Here is a 24555-nt window from a genome sequence, read left to right as displayed (position 1 = left end):
AACCGTTAGAATTTCAGGAAATTTGTTATGTCCAAGGTGTTTCAATAAAACTCCAGCTGGACTCTGTACTCAAATTGACACACTAATTTGACGTTTGAAGGTGAGAACAACACTGACAAAGACTGGAGAGTGTGGATGCTTGCTTTGACATAATTATATGATGTCTGCCCATTTTGGGTTTGTCTTACAGTCCCTAAACCACAGTATTTTCCCTTCTACACAGTCTGTTCTGTAATGCACAAGCCCATAATGAAGCATGTTTTTCATTTTCATCGAGTTCTAAATTTCCCATCTCAATGGAACTCTTTTTCAATTTAAATAATTTAATTAAACCAAAATCATATATATTTTTTAGACTAATCATTAGTGTAGTCCATTTGAAGTATGATTGCTGACAGAGTGGTAGAATTTCATTCTGCTGTTAGGGGTATTCCAACAGTATCATGACAAGGGGCACTAAGTCTAAGATTCACATACAGAGAATCAAACAGGGATCCTAGGCATGATGAGCAAACACATAAACCACTGGACTACTCAAACCCTAGTGAACAGTACACATAGGCCTCTTCCTCTGTTGGGAATCAAACCTTCAGTTTTACAAACAAACACACTAAACCACTGGACTACTCAAACCCTAGTGAACAGTACACATAGGCCTCTTCCTCTGTTGGGAATCAAACCTTCAGTTTTACAAACAAACAAACACACCACTGGACTACTCCACCCTAGGTACACATACTCAAACAGTTTTACAAACAAACACACAAACCACTGGACTACTCAAAACAGTACACATAGGCCTCTTACCCTCTGTTGGGAATCAAACCTTCACTTTTACAAACAAACACACAAACCACTGGACTACTCAAACCCTATCATACAGTAATGGTTGACCATGGTCATCACAGACAAATCTATGGTAGACCATGGTCATGACAGACCAATTTTACATTTCAAACTGTGATAAATAAAAATTAAAATTGAAATCCTGACTGTTTCATGACATTGTGTTTCATTTATGAATAACAAAATAGCGGAGCATTCAATGAAGTGTTACACAGGCATTATACTAATAGCATTACAAAGGACGGTGTAAACATCCCAGATGAAAAATGATTTTCCTGAGTTAGTTTGCTTTAATGAATATTCATGACAGATACCTTACAGATCCTTGTTTTACGCCTGTGTGCATTAAACAACTAAAATTGAACACTTCACTCGTGAGAGACAAGTTAAAATGAAGTGTGTTTTAATGAAAATACACTAACACAATGTCATAAAAACAATTATCAACGGAACAGTTCACGTAATTTAACTTTCTCATTGTTGCTACAGAAACACACAAACAAATAAGGAACAAAGGACGCCTTATACACTTGAAAATCAAAACAAAATTAACCCTCCGCACATTTGAAAATAAAATAATTTTGCCCGCCCCTTTGCTAAAGTTGTCCATTAAACTGTGTAAAACCCCGCTCTCATGGTCTTACTAGCTTTTGTGCCTGGTTGCCTTTAGTTTTGATTTTTCAAAAATACAGCAACAACAAAAACAATGCACTCCACAGAAGGCTTAAACAATATTCTGTGCCTAACACGATCCGCTTTAGAAACATAGACAGTTCTGCTTAAAACTTACCTTCTGTCAATAACAGCTTGAATCCAATTAGTGCTGGAAGATTTTAATTCTTTTTCTTTTCATATTTACTCCATAAAATAAAATTTGAAATTACAATGTCAAAATCGCCTCATTTCATTGAATTTCTCCCTAATTAGTGATCACGATCGGCAAACGGCTCTCAAACTTGTTATAAGTACGCCTTTCGCGAATGTTAATGGTGAAGCTCCGATTTTAGAACACATTTCACTGTCACTTCCTGTTCAGCACGCAATATGACCCGAAGAGATTACATCAAAGTAGATTAATGAAATTTAAATTATTGCCGATATGTGCAAAACTATTCTTCCACGCTATGATCGACAAAGGAACGGTACACTGAATATCTTTTTTCACATTCCCGCCAAGGACAATATTATTGTTTATGAATTCTAATTTTGATGTTGATGCCTTGATATTGTAATTTTGCCTTTATTTGTTAATAAGATGAGAAATTATCCACTGTTGACTACGAGTGTGGTTATGAAGTACCTCGATCGCTGATTGCAAACACGCCACTTCTTTGTGCTTACGTAATCTTATTGCTAATTTCAAGAACGGATAGCAATAATCATACAGCCTTTTACATACATAGTTACGATACATCCCTGGTCGTATCTAATTAATTTTTCTTTCTAAAAAATATGTTTCAACTTCCAACTCGCGACATTCCGACAAGCCTAATGGAGATAGTACGATACGGAGACACGCTGACCGCTTCCTCGCCAGCATCTAACCGATGCCATAGCTGCTACTTGTCACGAGACATTTGTGAGCCGCCAGCAAAACCAGTGATAGGCGCTAAACACAACTTTGTCAACACTGGCAATAGACTACAACGATCCAAGCTTAAGAATATCCCTAATATATTAGCAATGACGGATTTCGAGGATAATCCAGCCATGGATATGTCAAGAACTCATGATAAAGGAATAGACTAGATTTAGTGCCGATGAATACATCTCAAGTTGAATTCCAGTGGACATAAGCATGAGCGTAAGTAAATAACAGCAATATTGAAATTGTTTTGAGTGCAGATATATTGAAATTGTTTCGATGTTCGGGAATACGCACATACGAACGTATGTGACGTGGTAAGCAACAGTTTTTGAGGAGAATGACGGAAAGACGATATGAGATATAGCAGTGTTCATTTTATATACAATGTACATCCCTCAAACGGAAAGTCAGTGTTAATTTGGGTTTTGTGCAATATGTTCTACATATCTATGTTAACACACGACCAATATCTAACGGTACTTTTGAAAAAAACAAACCGTTATGACTTTTAGTTAAGTTATCAGTGATCGAATGGTGTCAAAGTTCACGGGCTTGTAGAGGTCAGCCTGAAAGATTCAGTTTGTTTGCTTAGATTACACAGACAGCAAAATAAATTCAAAGGGTCATAAAAGGAGATAATTGCTACAGGCACGCTTATGGATATTTCATTTTCTTTTCTATCGTATTTGTATTCAGTTTTGGAATAACTACTGACTGTAAACCAAAATGACTGTGCCAAAACGCTTAGCCATTCACTTAACGTGGAAATAGGTTCACTTACAGTAAGATACGTTTTTCTATGTTATGATATGTTGATTATTATAAATAATGGGAAATGTAAACATTTCAGAATATTATATTTGGTCATGAATGTAGACTAGTGATTTAGAAGCCAATTTTGTGTTTTAATTTCTAATACATGTTGTGTTACTTGGCATAGACTCTTCATATTACAAAAATAATTTAAAGTCATCTGCCATCAGTGTAAAGAAATTATTTTGAATAATATAATTAGAGTCTGGTGAAAAAAATATTTGCAATATGTTAAAAATGCATAACATTTTGAGCAACTGTAAATATATATTTAAAAAACAACAACACTTTTTTGATATTTGCTTAAGACTGTTTGAAATAGAATGATTGTGATTAAATGTTGGTGTGTTTTTCAGATTTCCACTGGACGATTCTGAAGAAATGGTCCTAATGTTGAAACACTGAAGATAAAGTTCTACAAGATGAGTTTATTGCTGAGCGGAGCCGCTTGCTCTTCACACTGAAGACTTGGGTTCGATTCCTCACATGGGTACAATGTGTAGCCCCTTTCTGGTGTCCCTCGCATGATATTGCTGGAACATTGCTAAAAGTGGTGTAAAACTAAACTCACTCACTCAATATCCCTGAACCAACGTGGACATTTTCAGGGATGTCACCACTGCTCTTTCCGAAGGTTCTTCAGACTTGTGTATATCCTGTTTCTTCTGAGAGAAATTGTGATGCCCCTTGTACAACTTCCAGGTAGATGATTTTGGGCCCTGTTGTAATTTCTCTGTTGGTTGTGACTCTCATTTATTATGTCTACTTCTAAACCATATGGACTAAAGTGATTACTCTTTCTGAAATTGTATATTACTGCATGAAATGGTGTTCTGAATTGGTTAATTTTCCTGGATATAGACTGACATCCAAGCTGCCCTAAAGATGTTTTTAGAATAAAATAATGGATAAGAATATCCTCTGAAAAATGATGAACATGTCCACATGCCATTTGTCCCTAGCAGCATTACTGGATATGTAATTCTAGTTTGCTTTAGACTTGTACTTGTTGCACAGCATATCCCTCAATCCCTGTGAGTTTCCCAACAACTGTCCTCAAGTTGTCTTTCATTTAAATCTGTCAGTGTCAGCAATAAAATGTGTCTTCATAATTTGAACAGTTTGTTTTCAGTGCATGAGTTTGTTTAATGTTAATTCTTCAATACCCAATATTCTAATTGATCTCTATGCCATGGTGTATGTGACTACAATGTATATATTGTGGTATGGCGCGGTTGGTTTCCTACCATAGTCTAAATAATGGTATTCTAATGGTAACCTGTAGTGCCATCTACTGAACAGGGTATACTGACCATGGTCTCAGTTTTTTTCAGTAGTAATCCATGGTACACCATGGTCTCTTTTTACCATGGTAGACCATGGTATACCATGGTCTCTTTTTACCATGGTAGACCATGGTCTTATCTTACCATGGTAAACTATGGTGCCATTTACCGCACGTGGTTAAACCATGATAGACCATGGTCTTTTTTTACCATGGTAGACCATGGTCTCTTTTGACCATGGTAAACTGTGGTGCCATTTACCGGATGTGGTAAGCCATGATACACCATGGTCAACAATGGTCTGTGAACCATGGTCTACCATGGTATACCATGGTCTTTTCCTGCTCATTTCAGCTGGGTAGTCAACAGTACACATAGGCCTCTTCCTCTGTTGGGAATCAAACCTTCAGTTTTACAAACAAACACACAAACCACTGGACTACTCAAACCCTAGTCAACAGTACACATAGGCCTCTTCCTCTGTTGGGAATCAAACCTTCAGTTTTACAAACAAACACACAAACCACTGGACTACTCAAACCCTAGTCAACAGTACACATAGGCCTCTTCTTCTGTTGGGAATCAAACCTTCAGTTTTACAAACAAACACATAAACCACTGGACTACTCAAACCCTAGTGAACAGTACACATAGGCCTCTTCCTCTGTTGGGAATCAAACCTTCAGTTTTACAAACAAACACACAAACCACTGGACTACTCAAACCCTAGTCAACAGTACACATAGGCCTCTTCCTCTGTTGGGAATCAAACCTTCAGTTTTACAAACAAACACATACACCACTGGACTACTCAAACCCTAGTCAACAGTACACATAGGCCTCTTCCTCTGTTGGGAATCAAACCTTCAGTTTTACAAACAAACACATAAACCACTGGACTACTCAAACCCTAGTGAACAGTACACATAGGCCTCTTCCTCTGTTGGGAATCAAACCTTCAGTTTTACAAACAAACACATAAACCACTGGACTACTCAAACCCTAGTGAACAGTACACATAGGCCTCTTCCTCTGTTGGGAATCAAACCTTCAGTTTTACAAACAAACCCATAAAACCACTGGACTACTCAAACCCTAGTGAACAGTACACATAGGCCTCTTTCCTCTGTTGGGAATCAAACCTTCAGTTTTACAAACAAACACATAAACCACTGGACTACTCAAACCCTAGTGAACAGTACACATAGGCCTCTTCCTCTGTTGGGAATCAAACCTTCAGTTTTACAAACAAACACACAAACCACTGGACTACTCAAACCCTAGTGAACAGTACACATAGGCCTCTTCCTCTGTTGGGAATCAAACCTTCAGTTTTACAAACAAACACACAAACCACTGGACTACTCAAACCCTAGTGAACAGTACACATAGGCCTCTTCCTCTGTTGGGAATCAAACCTTCAGTTTTACAAACAAACACATAAAACCACTGGACTACTCAAACCCTAGTGAACAGTACACATAGGCCTCTTCCTCTGTTGGGAATCAAACCTTCAGTTTTACAAACAAACACACAAACCACTGGACTACTCAAACCCTAGTGAACAGTACACATAGGCCTCTTCCTCTGTTGGGAATCAAACCTTCAGTTTTACAAACAAACACATAAACCACTGGACTACTCAAACCCTAGTGAACAGTACACATAGGCCTCTTCCTCTGTTGGGAATCAAACCTTCAGTTTTACAAACAAACACACAAACCACTGGACTACTCAAACCCTAGTGAACAGTACACATAGGCCTCTTCCTCTGTTGGGAATCAAACCTTCAGTTTTACAAACAAACACACAAACCACTGGACTACTCAAACCCTAGTGAACAGTACACATAGGCCTCTTCCTCTGTTGGGAATCAAACCTTCAGTTTTACAAACAAACACATAAACCACTGGACTACTCAAACCCTAGTGAACAGTACACACAGGCCTCTTCCTCTGTTGGGAATCAAACCTTCAGTTTTACAAACAAACACATAAACCACTGGACTACTCAAACCCTAGTGAACAGTACACATAGGCCTCTTCCTCTGTTGGGAATCAAACCTTCACTTTTACAAACAAACACACAAACCACTGGACTACTCAAACCCTAGTGAACAGTACACATAGGCCTCTTCCTCTGTTGGGAATCAAACCTTCAGTTTTACAAACAAACACACAAACCACTGGACTACTCAAACCCTAGTGAACAGTACACATAGGCCTCTTCCTCTGTTGGGAATCAAACCTTCAGTTTTACAAACAAACACATAAACCACTGGACTACTCAAACCCTAGTGAACAGTACACATAGGCCTCTTCCTCTGTTGGGAATCAAACCTTCAGTTTTACAAACAAACACACAAACCACTGGACTACTCAAACCCTAGTGAACAGTACACATAGGCCTCTTCCTCTGTTGGGAATCAAACCTTCAGTTTTACAAACAAACACATAAACCACTGGACTACTCAAACCCTAGTGAACAGTACACATAGGCCTCTTCCTCTGTTGGGAATCAAACCTTCAGTTTTACAAACAAACACATTAACCACTGGGCTACCAAACAGCACCACCTTGCAAACAATACATGATGGTCTTTTGAACATATTGCAGAAATACCAAGAAAGAAAAGTGCACACATGTAGGGAATCACATACTAAGCATGGTAAACAAACAAACACATTAACCATTTCGCTCCCCAGGAGCTCAAACGGTAAGTTAGTCAGAACCAGGTGAGGTAATTATCCCATTTTGATGGTTCATGACCCAATAAGGTAATTAGGCATTTTGATGGCTTACTAATGCATGACCGTCTAATTACTTCATGTCCAGGTTACATTCCAAGGGGATGAAATAGTCTGTGCCCTCTGCTTCACATCACAGGTATGGCACCTGTTACTGGCATAAACTGAGAACCGCCTCCGTGGTGTAGTGGTTAGAGAGAGAGTGGAAGTTCGCTGGTTCAATCCCCGGCTGTGTCATACCAAAAGATGTTAAAATATGGTACTTGTTGGTCCCTGCCTGGCGCTCGGCATTAATCGGTACAACAAGGACTGGTCAGCTCGGAGTCAGTATAATGTGTCTGAGTTGGGTAGTCATGCTTAACTGCAGCATGGTATCTCAGTGGGCTAGCACTATAAAACCAGCTTAAGTCTGGGCTAGTACAAGCAGCCACACATACACACGCATGCACGTCATCATAAGAGCGAAATATTCTTAAGTATGATGTTAAACCCCATTTCACCTCACCTCACCATAAACTGAGAACACAATCTTGGCAGTTAGAGTTTGATAATATGTGAAGGACTCAATTCAAGAGAGAAGTACAAAATGGTGCATAGCACTTGTAATGAAATCTTCCATTATAATTATGCCTCTGAAAACTTAATAACTGTTTATATTCAGATGAAATAAAAGCAGTTTGAACATGAAATAGAAATAATTTCAACAAGAAACAAATGTCAATTAAACATGAAACAAATGTCACTAAACATGATACATCAAACCGAATTTAACTACTTGTAAACTCTCAGTCTGAAGAACAAATGCCACAAGCATTTGTTGGAGCCATATTAACAGAACAATAAAATTACACCACCCAAGACATGTCATTTTGAAAGAATTAATTTTCAACTAAACTTCTTCCCTAATCTAAAACTTAATTGCCTTTATTTGCCAGGAGGATTCGGTTTGGCATAAATGCTAGGTTATTGCAGTTACAGAACGATCCTATTTCTCTCAATCAAATTAAAATACTTTTAAATATTAGGAAAAATAATTAAAAATAATTTCTTTTGATGTTGAACTATACATCAAATCCATTTTACCAATAGTTCTGAGGATAATGGACAAATACTGGACTCGACATGTTACATGTTTCACAAAGTCCAAGAAAGAAACTTAACAAACAACTACACAGAATATTTTCAAATATTTAATGTCATGTGGTTCTCCTCCAATAAACCTTAAATGAATCCATAAAATTTCAAAAGACATGGCCTTCAATTGCTTGGAATAATTCCAGGATCAGGCAACATGGAGCATGAACTCTTTGAAGGCTGCGCATTACCTTGATGGGCATGTACTTGTGAAAAATCTTAAATAGTAAAAACAGCCATCATTTTGTGAAAACTGATAAGATTGTGGATGGGGTATAAATGAAAGCCCTTGCCATGACAGGTATAAATGTAGTGTAATTATCCCCGCTTTTGAACTGTGTACAAACCTTCAATATCAGGGAGGAAAAACGCTTAAATTCCAATTGGAAGACGTTGATTAGGAACAACTGATTGTGGGTATCCCGTGTCAAGTATTTGTCACCCTATTAGTGGTGTAAGGCTTGACTGGGTTGGGTGCATTTCACAGTATTCATTGTGAGTGAGTGAATTTTCATTTGCCACCAAGTCTCATGAAAGTTCGATCGTTAACTCGGATCTGATCCGCACCAAGATCAGATGACATCTCACTGGACCTCTGTGTGAACCTCAGCGAACTTTGACCACCTGATTGACATAAAGGATTGGTGTTTTTATCAGACACATGTCGGCTTTTGAAATAATTTGGCTTTAATGCTTAGCCACTTTGAGTCAGAAATTTCAAATTTCAAATCATTCCTTCAACTGCCTCTCCTTCCTTCCTTCCTGGGGATAGATGCCTTGCCACTCAGAGATAGGGTCTGTTGCATATCAACAACAGAGAGGTTGAGCTTTATTAGTTATTAAGTCCCCTATTACTTTTAGAGGTACAAATATCACATATGTTTGTCTGAATTCTTCACTCACTCATACAGAGAATTTAGAAACCTTGATGCTGATATAGAAATTTCTCCTAACATGAACTCCTGTGAAGTTGAGAGGTATCACACAAAGTATTCAGTGAGTGAGTGAGTGATGTACATAAATTAACCATAGTTTTGATTAACACACTCTAAATTCAGATTCAAACCCTGACTATACAAACCATGTCAGAATCTACACCATATCGTCCATATAGTTAAAGCCAGTATTTTGAATTGTAAATGGTATTATTTATAGATATGTCTTAAATTGCAATTAATATTGTAATGTTGAAATGTGCATGAAATACACAATGCCATTTTAGAAAGTGGTCAAATGTAACATATGTTATATTTGGGATTACACTTTCTCAGTGAAGTACAGATTACACTTTCTCAGTGAAGTACAGATTCTAGTACTTGCGTGCGCGCGAGTGTGTGTTTTGAGTCCCATCCAGGATTCGAACCCGCACCCTCAGAGTCAGGCACCTAATTGCCAGCACACAAAGTCAGACGCCTAAAACTGCTTTTAAGTGTGACTTTGATTTATATAATAACTTGTGTATATGCTTGAACTTGGTTTTATTGCTATATGGCTGAAATGAAGCCAAAGCAATTGAAATTTTAACTTACTGACTCGATCCAAAAACATCAAGAAAGTTTACACCTAAAATAGATTGACGTCCAGATCTTGCTTCTGATATGACAGCAGGCATGTAAGATCATGTACAACACAAACAGATGACAAGGTTAAAACTATGTTTACGCTATAAAAAAAAATTACTCTACAGAGAAACTACCCATTCATAAACACAAAATGTAGATTTCCCATATACACATATATGTCTGTATTGCATCTTAGAAGAAACCAGCTCCAGAAGAAGTTCAGCAGCCTTGATACATTGTATGCCCATTGATCATGTGTGCATAAAACAAAAATGGCAACAGCTTGGTCCATACATTCCGTCAATGAACAGTGTTGAGCAGTGGAAATAGACATGTGCAGAGCCTATCTAAAAATGTAACTGAAAACCTAATGAACTCAAGTTTTAAACTTACCTTTGGCCTAAACAAGGAACTAAAAGTGATACCTATTACAAGTGAGAAAACTGGATGATTTATAATCAACTAAACGTGATTCTCTTAAAGTGAAGAAAAGGAGCCTTGACATGAGACCACTAAATACTGCTAAGTATTTAACCTTTAAACACTACAAAGTTCAACAATCTAACACCACAATAGCCAAATGAACCTACAAGTCTAACAATGAAATAAGCCCCTTCTAGTCTAATACCTAAAACCGAATGGGATGATGGGGAATGTACAAGTCTAACAATGAAATAAGCCCCTTCTAGTCTAATACCTAAGACCGAATGAGACGATGGGGAACGTACAAGTCTAACAATGAAATAAGCCCCTTCTAGTCTAATAAAACCCTAAAACCAAATATGATACCGATGGGAACGCATTAAGTCTAACAATGAAATAAGCCCCTTCTAGTCTAATACCTAAGATGATGGGGAACGCATACAAGTCTAACAATGAAATAAGCCCCTTCTAGTCTAATACCTAAAACCAAATTAGACGATGGGGAACGTACAAGTCTAACAATGAAATAAGCCCCTTCTAGTCTAATACCTAAAACCGAATTGGGACGATGGGGAACGTACAAGTCTAACAATGAAATAAGCCCCTTCTAGTCTAATACCTAAAACCGAATGGGAGGATGGGGAACGTACAAGTCTAACAATGAAATAAGCCCCTTCTAGTCTAATACCTAAAACCGAATGGGGATAAGATGGGGAACCGAATGGGATGGGTGGGAACGTACAAGTCTGACCCCTTCGAGTTACCTAAACCTAATGGGAGGATGGGGAACTCAAGTTTCACATGCACTCATACCTATCTCCAGGTGTATTCAGGTGCACTCATACCTATCTCCGGGTGTATTCAGGTGATACGACCAGTATGCACTGGGTGTGTTTGTGCAAGCACTTTTAGTGAAAATACTAAAATGGCTTCAGAACAAACAGTTTAACCTGTAACTAAATCATACCAGTGTGATATAGACTTAAACAACTCACAACTGTATGACATGCATGCTGACATCCAGATCAGTATTTATATAAACACACATGTTCATCACACACACCAAGAAAACAGTCCATCTCCTGTAAAGAAATAAATATGTCTGTTTACAGAGACGACTAGGTGTAACACAGATTCTCATACAGACCCAAAACAAACTGACTGACTGACTGACTGACTGACTGACTGAGTATGGTTTGACAATGTTTTAAGCAATATTCCAGCAATATTACGGCAGGGAACACCAGAAATGGGCTTCACAAATTATACCCATGTGGGGAATCGAACCGGGCCTTCGGTGAGACGAGCGAACGCTACAACCACTAGGCTTACACCAAAAAACAAAAAAAACAAACAACCAAACAACCAACCACACCCCCACCACACACACACACACACACACACACACACAAACAAAAACTCAGAAGGAAGTCTACAATCCTTTGGCACGTCTAGATTTTCTCAGTTTCTGAAAATGATATTTTGTGGACTCCTTTCACTATTTAAAAAACAAATTAATAAAAAAAATGTCAAACCTTTGTTTTCTTCAAGACTAAATGGTAGAATAAGTCAAAACAATACTTCTCCTTCACCAGAGAGAATATATATGAAAATTAGTCCAACTCTAGTCTCAAATGATTTGGTAAGACAAGACTGCCTCCGTTTTGAAATTAAGCAATGCCCTGGGCTCCATACTCGATTAAATTTTGTTGATATATATTCTTAAATATGATAACTGTATTTCTGGGACTAAATGTCTAATTCAAACACTAAACCATCCATTCTGCGAACCTAAACCAATGTCATGTCACTGACTGGCAATACGTGAAGTTGAAGAATACAAACAAAATTGTTGGTTGCATAATTACAAAGATATGATAATGATCCGTTAATTTGTATCATTAGCAGTCATCATGTTTGTATACAGCCAGGTTTCACCAAATTATGTCAATTATTACATCATCTTTCCGCGATGATGAGAAATACCAATTAAGCTCCATGTTGCCATTTGTAAATACACATAAATAACCTTCTTGAATAGGACACTAAACTCATGTGGTTAACATAATACCGTAAGATAAAAGAATTGACAATAACATTTAACACAAAGCATATAAATTTCTTTCAAAGCCACAATATATGATAATGCATTCCTGATGACCCTACAGAATAGAGAAACTTAGCTCTCAGTGTTCTTTTCTTAATTTGATTGTGTCCACCATAGACACATCCTAACAAACATTCATGCTTCATTTGAATTGCATCCATTAACTTTTCCTGTACAATATGTCTTGATTATTTCAATTAAATCAATATAAGAAATAAAATAACTTTTAAGAAATGAAATAATATCTAATAAGTTTAGTCTAATCTGATCCCAAATGAAACAGGTAAAACACCATAACATGAACTGTTCAGCCTGGTTTCATCAGATTTGCCACTGCCAGCTTTGTGAAGTCCAAGCAGGCAACACTTTTATACATCTTCGCGGTTTAAAAAAAAAAGAAATTGCTGGAAATTTACTAGAAAATATGTATTTGCCTGTCTTGCTTTCATAGAAAGACATTGAAGTTTTCAAAGTTTGGTGAAAGGCTGATGAAAAGTATTTAAAGTGTTTCCAAGTAACAAAACACTCCATTCCATTAACATGTAAATCAAAACTTCATAACTAGCTTTATTAAAATATCAGTAAAAAAATTCTTCACACCTTTGAAAAAAACATGCACATTGTAACCAATGAATCACTTTCACTTGAATGAACATTTTACTTCCTCAAAACAATATAAATTAATAAATGTAATTCAGCTGTCACAAATCTGTTAAAAAGGAATCAATTTTCTACAAAATGATGCTATCTGGAAGAAAATGACACTATTTGGAGAACTATATCTGAAGTCTGCAAAGCATGAAAAATAGAAACTGCAAGGAATATTTACCAATCCCCCCAAATCGTATTGGTGTCCAATTGATCTCGGATTACCCAGAGGGAATAAAAACACATGAGCAATATCAAATATGTCCATTTATCACCAACATAATTGCATTAGGATTATATCAAGAAGGCTAAATTGACAAGAAGGGAGCACTTACCACAACAACGACGATCTCTGTCAGCAGTCGGATGCTATTCTCCTACAGACTGATCTGAAATGGATGGAGAGATATTGTTAGCACTGTTACCACGTTAACTGTGAGCTCACTGATGTGGATGTGGACCAATCAGGTCTGCTTTCTCTCACGGCAACCAGGGCCTCAGTGTTTGATAACAGACAATGTGTAACAGCAACCTGGATTCTCACCCACTGTTTCCACTTCACCAAATATTTGCTATGGACAGGATAAAGAATTTCTGTGTATCAGTTAAACAGCTCATCTCTTAGCTTTTCAGAAAAAATTGGACTTAAATGCAGGAATATTGATCCTTTTCAATCATTTATCATTTAATGTTTCAGAAAATATTTTACTTGTTATGACAACGCAAGATAAGGATGATCATTCATTCAAAGACTTGAATAGAAATAGTGGTTGTTTAGGCTATTGAGTGAGTTTAGCTTTACAACCCTTTGAACAGAAATTCAGCTAACAGTTATATCAATGCCTGTTAGATTAATGCAGGAGAAAAGCTACACTAAATCATTGCATTTCGGAAAAACTATGTTTGCCAGAAACAAGCAACAACATTCAAACCGGACAGGAGCCCTAGTGAGATGGAAGATCTCGACAGGCTTTATGTAGTGAGTGAGTGAGTTAAAATTTAACGTCACATCGGCTATATTTCAGCCATATTGTGTACTTTATGTAGAGTTATGGCTTTCGAGTAAGGACAGGGTGGGAGGGAAAATAGCATGGCTTAGGAACAGTGAGTGAGTGAGTATAGTCTACGCCACACTCAGCAATATTACAGCTATATGGCGGCGGTCTCTAAATAATCGAGTCTGGACCAGACAATCCAGAGATCAACAGCATTAGCATCGATGTGCGCAATTGGGAACTGATGACATGTGTCAACCAAGTCAGCGAGCCTGACCACCTGATCCCGTAAGTCGCCTCTTACGAAGATCAATATTCTAACCTGGACTTTCACGGGTCTAGGAACCGTGAGACAGACTAGAGGAAAATCTGGAGTGATACAGGCCTTATACTAACATATATGATCATGATATGGTATTGAAAAAACCCAGAGACATTATAAATCATAGGGAACTGGAATATGAACCTACATCATAGGTTCCTGTCATGACTAAGGGAGATAACTGAGAGTTTAAGAAACTTCATGACTGTTACAACACATTTGATAGACATTTTATTTACAAGGGTTTAGATTCCAAGTTAATAAAAGAAACAGTTTAATTGTCACACAATGAAATGTTAAAACTGACAAAAAAAATGTTTGCATCATATCATACTGAATGTGACACAAATGCATCACGTTCCGTCTCCACAATTTCAAAACATGGCTGTAATGTTGCTGATGTGACAATAACTATTTTGTATAACTACCGCCACTTAATACATCTGCTATTAATTATACTGTAACACTTTCAACTACAAGAATGCATTAACAAGAGTATAGTATGACCAGAAATTATTGAGAATTTTAGGAATATGTTTAATTGGATTTCTAGTATAAACAACCTTGACCAGCTATCAAGTACTTGGTTTCATTCAAGAGAGACAACTCTGTTAATCCTTTTTCATTAGTCTGTGAAAAGTTATCCCCCTTGTTTACTTGCTCGCAGACGACTTTTTCAGTGATCCTCAGTATGGATGATTTAGAGAAGAGGAAGTTGATGTTAGAGTATTATAACAAGGACATCAGATCAGCTAAAGTGATATAAGTAGAACACTCATCCCTTTGTCCACTGTTTATTGTGTTTTGAAAAATATTGCAAATGGATATGGCATTGAGCACCAGGGAGGCGCAGGTAGGCCCAGAAAATTGAGTGTCGGTCACAGGAGGCGGCTTGGTATTCTTGTTTCTAAAAACAAACGAAGGAGTTTAGAAAACTTAAGGCTGGATATGATTGATAGAGGAACTGTGGCTGTCTGTAAGGAGACAATTAGAACTGAGCTGCATGCAGTGGGTTGGCAGAAAAGTCAAGGAATTCCATCACCTATCATGAAACCTGAACAAAAGAAGCGAAGGTTGAACTGGTGCTTACAGCATAGAAATTTTAACTGGGACAATGTGATTTTCTCAGATGAAAGTTCTGTGTGGCTCCTTCCTAATACACTGAAATTCTGGACCAAACAAACTGAAAAACCTTTGTATCAGCGCCTAAAGTACAGTCCGAAATTTAACGTGTGGGGTGGCATATCAGTGTTAGGGGCAACACCCCTCTGTGTATTTGAAGGGAATATGAACAGTCAGTGAGCGGTACACAGATATTCTCGAGGGACATTTACTTCCATCTGCTCACATGTTCTATGGAAATTTTTGGATTTTCCAGCAGGACAACGACCCAAACATCGTTCAAAAGTATTCACAGTCCTGGTTTCGGACCCAAAATATGACATTATTAGATTGGCCAAGCTATAGCCCTGTCCTAAATCCAATAGAAAATGTTTGGGGACTTATGAAGGGAAGTGTCAATAAGAAAAATCTGACAAATATTGCTGAAATGAAAGAAGAGGTGGTCCGATATTGGGACAGCATGGACCACAACTTTCTAACTTCTTTGATCAGTAGCATGCCCCGCCGCATTGAAGCCTGCGTTGCTGCCCATGGTGAGTTGACAAAATACTAACTGTTCACCTGTCTTTGAATCTGGAGTTATGTTCTGCTAATATTCACATTTAATACGTGAGTAATGAGTGAAAAACTAAATATATTACAATCTTTAAATTCTCAACAAGCATTGTCACTAAGGTGACATAATCCCCCGCCGCAAATGATCAAATCAAACTTATAAAGTAATGAAAATTGAAGTTAAATGTCAACAAAAACATGACCAGTCCAGAGCTCCAGATAAGATTTAGCTCATGTGGGTACTGTACCCACTGTATTTTTTTGGAGTGGGTATTATGAATGTTGTGTGGGTATTTCATTTTCCGTTACCCACAGCTTTCAAATATGTGCGTATTTCGGTCATTTTCATCACCTAAGTATTATGTCATTGAGTAAGTTTACTAAGCAGGTATGTTCTGCCTTATGTCATACCTAATCAAAACCAACTTAAATATAATGGAAATGATTTCATTAAAAAATCACTCATCCTATACTGACAGTAAAACACTAGTCCTATACTATCAGTACAACTTGATAGCAATCGATGTCTTTTTCATTACGCAAGCGATTTTTATAAATATATTCCGTACGCATTTGTTTTAAACTTTTTGCGTATGTAACATTTTAAATGCGTAATTGGTACGCAACAATTATTTTTCAATGCGTAATTGGAAATTTTCCATGCGTATTTTACCCGGATACCCAGCTTATCTGGGCCTCTGCCAGTCAACCTCTCTTGATATCTTGCTCTTTAGGTGTTCAAACACACATATATTTTCAAGACTGACTTTGACCTTGACATGAATGTCATAGTGTATGAAATATGCAAAAATAGTACTAAAGAAATTGCTTTTTGATAAAATTTAAGGGGAGTACTCAAAAGAAAATTGAACCGTTTTTGATGACAACATTTCAAAGTGTCTCTGTGACCTTTGAAAATTAAGTGAAGGTCTTCAAAGTCTGCGCCTTGAAGTCAAAATCCAGTGAGCATAACCCGTTTTTGAAATATCTTGCTGACAATCCCTGGATAAAGGTTGAAGAACATCCAGCTGAATGGTTCTCGAGGTCTTCACTGACAAGCATAACCTGCTCTGCTGATCTTCTTGACCTTGAAAATTAAGTGAAGGTCACCAAAATCGACTGGGCCCTGCGCCTTCCCTAGATAAAGCTTTGTATTGAATATGAAAGAAAATCCACTGAACGGTTCTTGAGATAGCTTAACATGCAGGTAAAACGTTAAAGTCCCCTTGTGACCTTCAAATGAAGGTCAAGGTCACCAAACCTGACTTGGACCTTTCTTATGCTGTGATGAACCTAGGTACCAATTATGAAAAGAATCTAGAGAATGGTTCTTAAGATATTCCAATTCGTACGTACGACGTATGGACGGAGCCTAATACTATATCCCCCGCTTGCGCTAAACGCACGGTGGGGGATAATAATTTCTGGTTGTACTGTACATTAAACCTTTATAACAATTACTTTGTAAAACTAACCCTTTTCATAAAGTCTCAACCCTTACAGAAGATACAATTTAAGAAAGGAGACAAAGGAGTTTGGAGAATGTATATACTATATATTTGAACAATGTTGTTAACACCAGTCAGCATGACTTCAGATGTCATTGTGCCTGCAATATGATTGATTGAGTGAGTGAGTATACTTTACCTGCGCTTTTAGCAATATTCCAGCAATATCACGGTGGGGGACATCTGAAATGGGCTTCACACATAGTACCCATGTGGGGATTCGAACTCGGGTCTTCGGCGTGACGAGCCAACGCTTTAACCACTAGGCTACCCCATTGCCCCTAATATTAACTAAGGCTCATTAGGACAAGATTACATTTGAACATGGAGTCTACACATATCCACCATGGCAACATCAACAGCTCTCAGCAAGGAACCAATCTGTGTTTATGGAGGGAAATACACAGAATGATTCTCTACATGTTCTGTATATTCTCTACAAGTTCTGTATAAATCTATTATTCAAACACTCCCATTGCTGACATACATTAGCTCAGAGTTTAGCGCTGGTTATGTAAACACATCCTTTGTATAAATATTCACATTTGACTTCAACAACTTCGAAAAATAAATTGCTGTTTGATTTCTACCAAAAACTGTCATCATCCAAGGCATTAGAGACATAAAACTACCACAAATATAATTGATTTTCAAAAAAAGAAAAGCTTTCAAGTGACACTGAATTGATCTAATGCTCATTGATAAGTAAGAATATTACATGGAGATCTGAGGACATTTGACTTTATCGTGACTGTCAGTTCCTGGCAAGTTAAAGACATGGTCAGCATCTATGGGTTCATCTTATGAGAGCATCACAAAATGGAGAAATGATCACTTGAATGTGACAGGTTAGACGACTTTTTACATGTCATTTAATGAACCTCTAGTCAGAACCTGGAAATCATCAATGGTTTCAGTACACACTGTGAGACATTATTTTTAATAGTTTGTTTTGCACAACTGCTGAGTCAATAATTCACAGATGTTGAACAACATTAATGTTTTGTGAACATTTTGCTATTCTTTACAGAGTCTAATTTCAGGACTGAGAAAGACCTCAAATTTAGTGAATTTTATCAAAGTAACTAACCCAGTTAGTACTGGCTTGAAGTAGACAAACCAGTGTTTAACACAGAAATCTCCTCTTCACACCATGCTGTGATTGTTGGCATGTATGTAAACCAGTGGTCAACAGCATGAACAACAGTTCAATCAAGTTTGATGTCATGATGACATTAGCCAGCGACCTTGTTGAACAAACCACTGAGATGGTCATAGCTGTCACATGATATCACACCCCCCTCAGATATTAATGTTTTTTCTTTCATCTATCCTGTCCTTATTTGGTCAGCAAAGGTTGCAGCTGGTGGAGAGGATTCATTCTATGACACAATTCACATTTTACACCTTATTTTAGTCTGATAAGGGCATGCTGAGGACATGTACCACCCAATCTGCATTTGGCCAAGAAAGTGTACCAAGAACCTGACTTGCTGACCTTTTTCTGAATTCCATGTAAACTTGACCTTTATTTATTTTGCCATGTCTCCTAACAGATGTCTTTGCAAATCATATCTTCACCCTTCACCGAAACAAGAAGCCCACAAGTCATAAATTACCCACAAAGACAGACAACTTTCTGTATAGGGAGCATCACGCAGCCACAGCCATTAAACCTTTGCATCAAGGGCAAACCCAAACTAGCAGTAAAGCAGGTAGCCTGTGTACCATACCAGTGGCCTGGCTGACCCTTCCATCCTTGAGGAAAGCATGTTCTCTTTTTACAACAAGCCATGTATTTGCAATGAAGCTAATATAAAACAATTAGTCAAGTCTTTAGTAGACACTTAAATGCAGTTGTTAAATGCCCAGGAAGTATGTTGTTTATCACATCTGATAGCAATATTTTGGCTACATGATTGTGGCCTGGAGCGAGTGAGTGAGTGAGTGAGTGCATTTAGTTTTACACTGCATTCAGCAATGTTGCAGCTATATGGTGGAAGTCTGTAAATAATCAGACAATCCAGTGATCAACAACATGAGCATCGATCTACGCAATGGGGATACAAAGACATGTGCCAACCAAGTCAGCGAGCCTGACCACCCGATCCTGCTTTTAAATAACTGCATCCAGACAATCCAATGACTGATATCATGATTTGCACCAATGGTGTACGATGAAAACCCATCAACATCAGGTCACTGAGTCTGACCACGTGATCCATTTTGCCAGCAGAGGTCAAAGGGAACCAATTCTAACCCGAAATCCCCATCAGCAGTGTTGTGATCAAGAAGTCGCTGGAAACATCAAAACAATAGGGCTGTCAATAAAAACTTCCACGTCTACAAATTAGCTTAACTGATGCTGCCATTTGGACAATATAGGAAAGTTTGCTGTCAATACATTGAAGTAACTATCGGTTGAGGGCAGGTTACTAAACAATAGCAACGCATATTATTGGAATCCACCTGTCATGTTTTGTTTGCAAGGCAGTAATCTAGATTAAATACATTGATTTCAGATACCCATCACTGTTAGGGATACCCGTGAAGGGAGGCTGATGAATCCGACATTGGAAATGGCATTGATAGTAATGGATTTTGATAAATAATACCCAACCAACTCCAACACCGAGTCGTTTGTCAGCTTTTTCCAAAAGCTCATTTTACACTTCAGCAAAAATGATTAAGATTCTTGAATGAGATAGTATTTTATTCTGTAAATGACAGATATGATTCCTGAAGAGAAAATTTGGCAATTAGTTTGCAAACAATTTTTTAAGCATCACCTGGACATATCTGTGATATCAGCTAACGTCATGGCAACCAGAATGTAGCCTGATAATCTCAGTATATATGTTGTTAATGTACTTGAAGAATTTCCTGGAATATATTCATATGACCTCTGTAGCATATTCTGGAGTAGACAAAGGCTTAAGCCTTGTTTACATGCACCCTGGGGGTAAATTTACCCACAGGGGCAAACGGCAAAATTGTGCCTGCATTTACATGGTGGGAGGTATTGATATTTCTTGTCACTTCTCTATAACCATGGATGAATATAGACGTTTGTCCAAATCTAGAAAACAGAAGAGATTTGTCCAAACTTTGTGTGTGGGTTCATCACTAGAGAACGCCTTGTTTTGGAAAAGGAAAGGAGTAGATATTGGTGGGAAGTAACTGTACCACGTTTTTATGAAACTCAGTGTAAAGAAAACGTCAGAATGTCAAGGGACATGTGCCAGCGCATCTGTGAAAAGTTCCATCTTCACATTCAAAAAGATTCGAGTAGCAGTGGCAATATACTACTTGGCCACAACAGTAGAATATCGCATTGTTGGTAATCTGTTTGGGATTCACAGGTCAACAGTTTCTTGTGTAGTACATGAAGTGTGTTATGCCACTTGTACACACGTGTTTCCTGATGTTGTGAAGTTTCCTATAGGTGAGGAAAGCTTCAAAGCTTACCACAGACTGGAAGGAAAGAGTGGGTAGTGCTAACAATGATGGTGACATGCCTGTCATCATCATTGCAGATCCGGCCTGACACATGTCTCACTAGCTCTTAACACCTTACAGCAACGGAGGAACCCAATCGGATGAGAAGTCATACTTCAACTTCTGCTTCAGAAGTGCCCGGATGCTCATTGAAATACATTTAGACGCTTCAAAGGAAGATGTAGGCGCATAACATGTGTGAATCAGACCACAAATTACAAAGCATGTGTAATCCTATTTTTGATAATTATTATTTGTTGATGTAGAATGAAACTTGAATCTTATACTTCAAAAACAAATGCAGAGATATTTTTACCACAGAGCTATGAAATTTGATACCATTTGTGATAGTTATCATCCAAGGGATGCATAAAAACTCATAACCTCTCTTTAACACACCACAAAGGAACCACGCTGTCCTCAGGGAACCAGCCCAGATACAATTCCAAGCACTAACCCCGAACCCCATGTCATCAGTATCTATCAGGTTAACAGCTGTCAAAATGAAGATAAAATAATTTTAATCAAATAATGACATAGGACACTTTGTCAGGTTATCATTTAAACAAATCCTCCAGTGTACATGTTCACTCAATCATCTGCTGAACCATACCACCGGAAGAGCTATAATGAACCCCATTTGAGTGAAGAAAAAGCAAACAGGCTTTTAAGCCATAGCTTTAACAACTAATAATATCTAATATCATTTTCCTGAATAACCTTTTATGTATACATCTATCTGATTGTGAACACATTTAAAACATCTGTCAAATAAACAGCATGTACTGGAGCACCGCCGGCATCAGCTGATGTAGTTGTTGTGTAATGTTGGCAGTAATCCAGCTGTATAATGGTGTTTTTCTATCATTTGATTGATATCAAGAACATTCATCTACACAAAAATGATATGATGCCATGCATCAACTGAATCAGCAAGCTTGACCAAATCATGTTAGTCTCCTTTAAAGCCAATCATGGTCGTCAGTTCTAATCCAGATCATCACTGTGGCTGCTGAATGCCTGTTCTAAACCGAATCTTCATGGGGACAACCTGGGGTGTTGAATGTTATTTCTAATCCATATTATCCCAGGGGTAAAAACATGGATTGCTGATGACCAGTTCTAAACAGGGTGCCATTGTACAAAACAACCTTAGCACTACGACAGTCGTAAGTCTATGTTAAGGTATGGGAGTTACGATCACCTTAGTGCTATGACAGTCGTAAGTCTATGTTAAGGTATGGGAGTTATGATCACCTTAGTGCTACTGCAGTCGTACATCTATGTTAAAGTATGGGAGTTACGTCACCTTAGTGCTAAGACTGTCGTAAGTCTATGTTAAGGTATGGGAGATACGATCACCTTAGTTCTATGACAGTAGTAAGTCTATGTTAAGGTATAGGAGTTACGACCACCTTAGTGCTATGACAGTCGTAAGTCTATGTTAAGGTATGGGAGATACAAACACCTTAGTGCTAAGATCGCTTTGTACAATGGCACCCAGGTCTTTATTGGGATTATCAGATGGAATTGAGACAACGGGCAAATATTCCACAATCACAATGTCATACAAAATGCTGACAACTGTGGTAACATAAGAAAACATAACTCTAAAGATGTGCACCAGAAGCTATCCAGGTCTGACATTGCTCTGCACAGGAGATGTCTTTCATGTCAAAAGTAACGTCTCACAAATCTTGTACACAATACTCTGACAAAGACCACTGACATGGCCGTGTCACATCAGCAACGCCTCCCGCCATATGGACCTATGTTCTTTTACAAATTATGGCAGGAAATATTCATTATTCATCCATATGAGTGAGTGAGTGAGTTAATATTTATCGTCACATCAGCAATATTTTGTCCGTATCATGATGGGGACAGTTTATAATTATATTAAAGATCAATAAAGTTAGAAATTAAAAACCTGTTGATGAAGAACAGTAAAACTACTAGTGTATCACAGATATCCATTTAAAACAAGCAATTAAATCTAAAATAATGGAGTGAGTGAGTGACAATACAACATAAAAACAGGCTCTAGATTGCCAACGACTGAAGGTAGATCACCATACTAGGGACCATGGGGACTTACAGTACATTTGCTTCCTGCATGGGCCCTAGCTGGATTTACACCATCCCTTCAGCCGTTAGCAACGTAGGACAAATCTAGCCATACATTTAAAAACACACACATTCTACGATTAAAAATAGTGGAGAGTTTCAGTTTACTTTGAATGTTTGTGGACTATATCATCCATATGAGGAAACCATACAATAGATGATATACAGTTGTCTGGTTGATAGTGTGGCATCATAACCAGTTGGCCAGGAAGCGATGTCATAATTGGTTGGCCATGATCACCACTCCAAGTGTTAAACCAAGTGATAATGAATATGGTGTTATAACATGTTGGCCACCATCACTAATCTGTGGTTATAATTGGCTGGCCATCATCACCTATCCAAGTGTTAAACCATTTGAAACAAATATGGTGTTATAACGTCAGTTGGCCACCCTTACTAATCTCAGATTATAATTGGTTGGCCATGATGACCTCTCAGTGTTAAACCATCACTAATCTCAGATTATAATTGGTTGGCCTGTGAGTGACCATTTGAAACAAAGTGTTAAACCAGTTAGCCGCCATGATAATAGATATGGTGTTATGACATCAGTGTTGTGATAACTCATATGGTGTTATAACATCAGTTGGCCACCATCACTAATCTCAGATTATAATTGGCTGGCCATCATCACCTGTCCAAGTGTTAAACCATTTGAAACAAATATGGTGTTATAACATGTTGGCCACCATCACTAATCTCAGATTATAATTGGTAGGCCATGATGACCTCTCCGAGTGTTAAACCAAGTGATAATGAATACGGTATTATAACATGTTGGCTACCATCAATAATCTTAGATTTTAATTGGCTGGCCATCATCACCTGTCCAAGTGTTAAACCATTTGAAACAAATATGGTGTTATAACATCAGTTAGCCGCCATCACTAATCTCAGATTATAATTGGTTGGCCGTGATGACCTCGCCGAGTGTTAAACCAAGTGATAACTCATATGGTGTTATAACATCAGCTGGCCATCATCACCTGTCCAAGTGTTAAACCATTTGAAACAAATATGGTGTTATAACATGTTGGCCACCATCACTAATCTCAGATTATAATTGGTTGGCCATGATGACCTCTCCGAGTGTTAAACCAATTGATAATGAATATGGTGTTATAACATGTTGGCCACCATCACTAATCTCAGATTATAATTGGTTGGCCATGATGACCTCTCCGAGTGTTAAACCAATTGATAATGAATATGGTGTTATAACATGTTGGCCACCATCACTAATCTCAGATTATAATTGGTTGGCCATGATGA

At 37.8% G+C, this 24555-nt stretch overlaps 1 protein-coding gene across 1 annotated transcript in view; it reads right to left on the bottom strand.

The window, feature by feature from the left end:
- Positions 1-24555, bottom strand: part of LOC124259068 (sex peptide receptor-like) — a 203441-nt gene that overhangs the window by 111415 nt on the left and 67471 nt on the right. The window contains exon 2 of the mRNA XM_046693160.1: positions 13489-13542. The gene's annotated coding sequence lies outside the window, so the exon portion shown is untranslated. The remainder of the gene's footprint in view (positions 1-13488; positions 13543-24555) is intronic.

This window comes from Haliotis rubra, unplaced genomic scaffold (assembly GCF_003918875.1).
Source record: "Haliotis rubra isolate DU_JTF1 unplaced genomic scaffold, ASM391887v1 Scf118, whole genome shotgun sequence".
NCBI lineage: Eukaryota > Metazoa > Mollusca > Gastropoda > Lepetellida > Haliotidae > Haliotis > Haliotis rubra.
The sequence above is the reverse complement of the archived record's forward strand: the minus strand, read 5'-3'. Positions and strand labels throughout refer to the sequence as shown.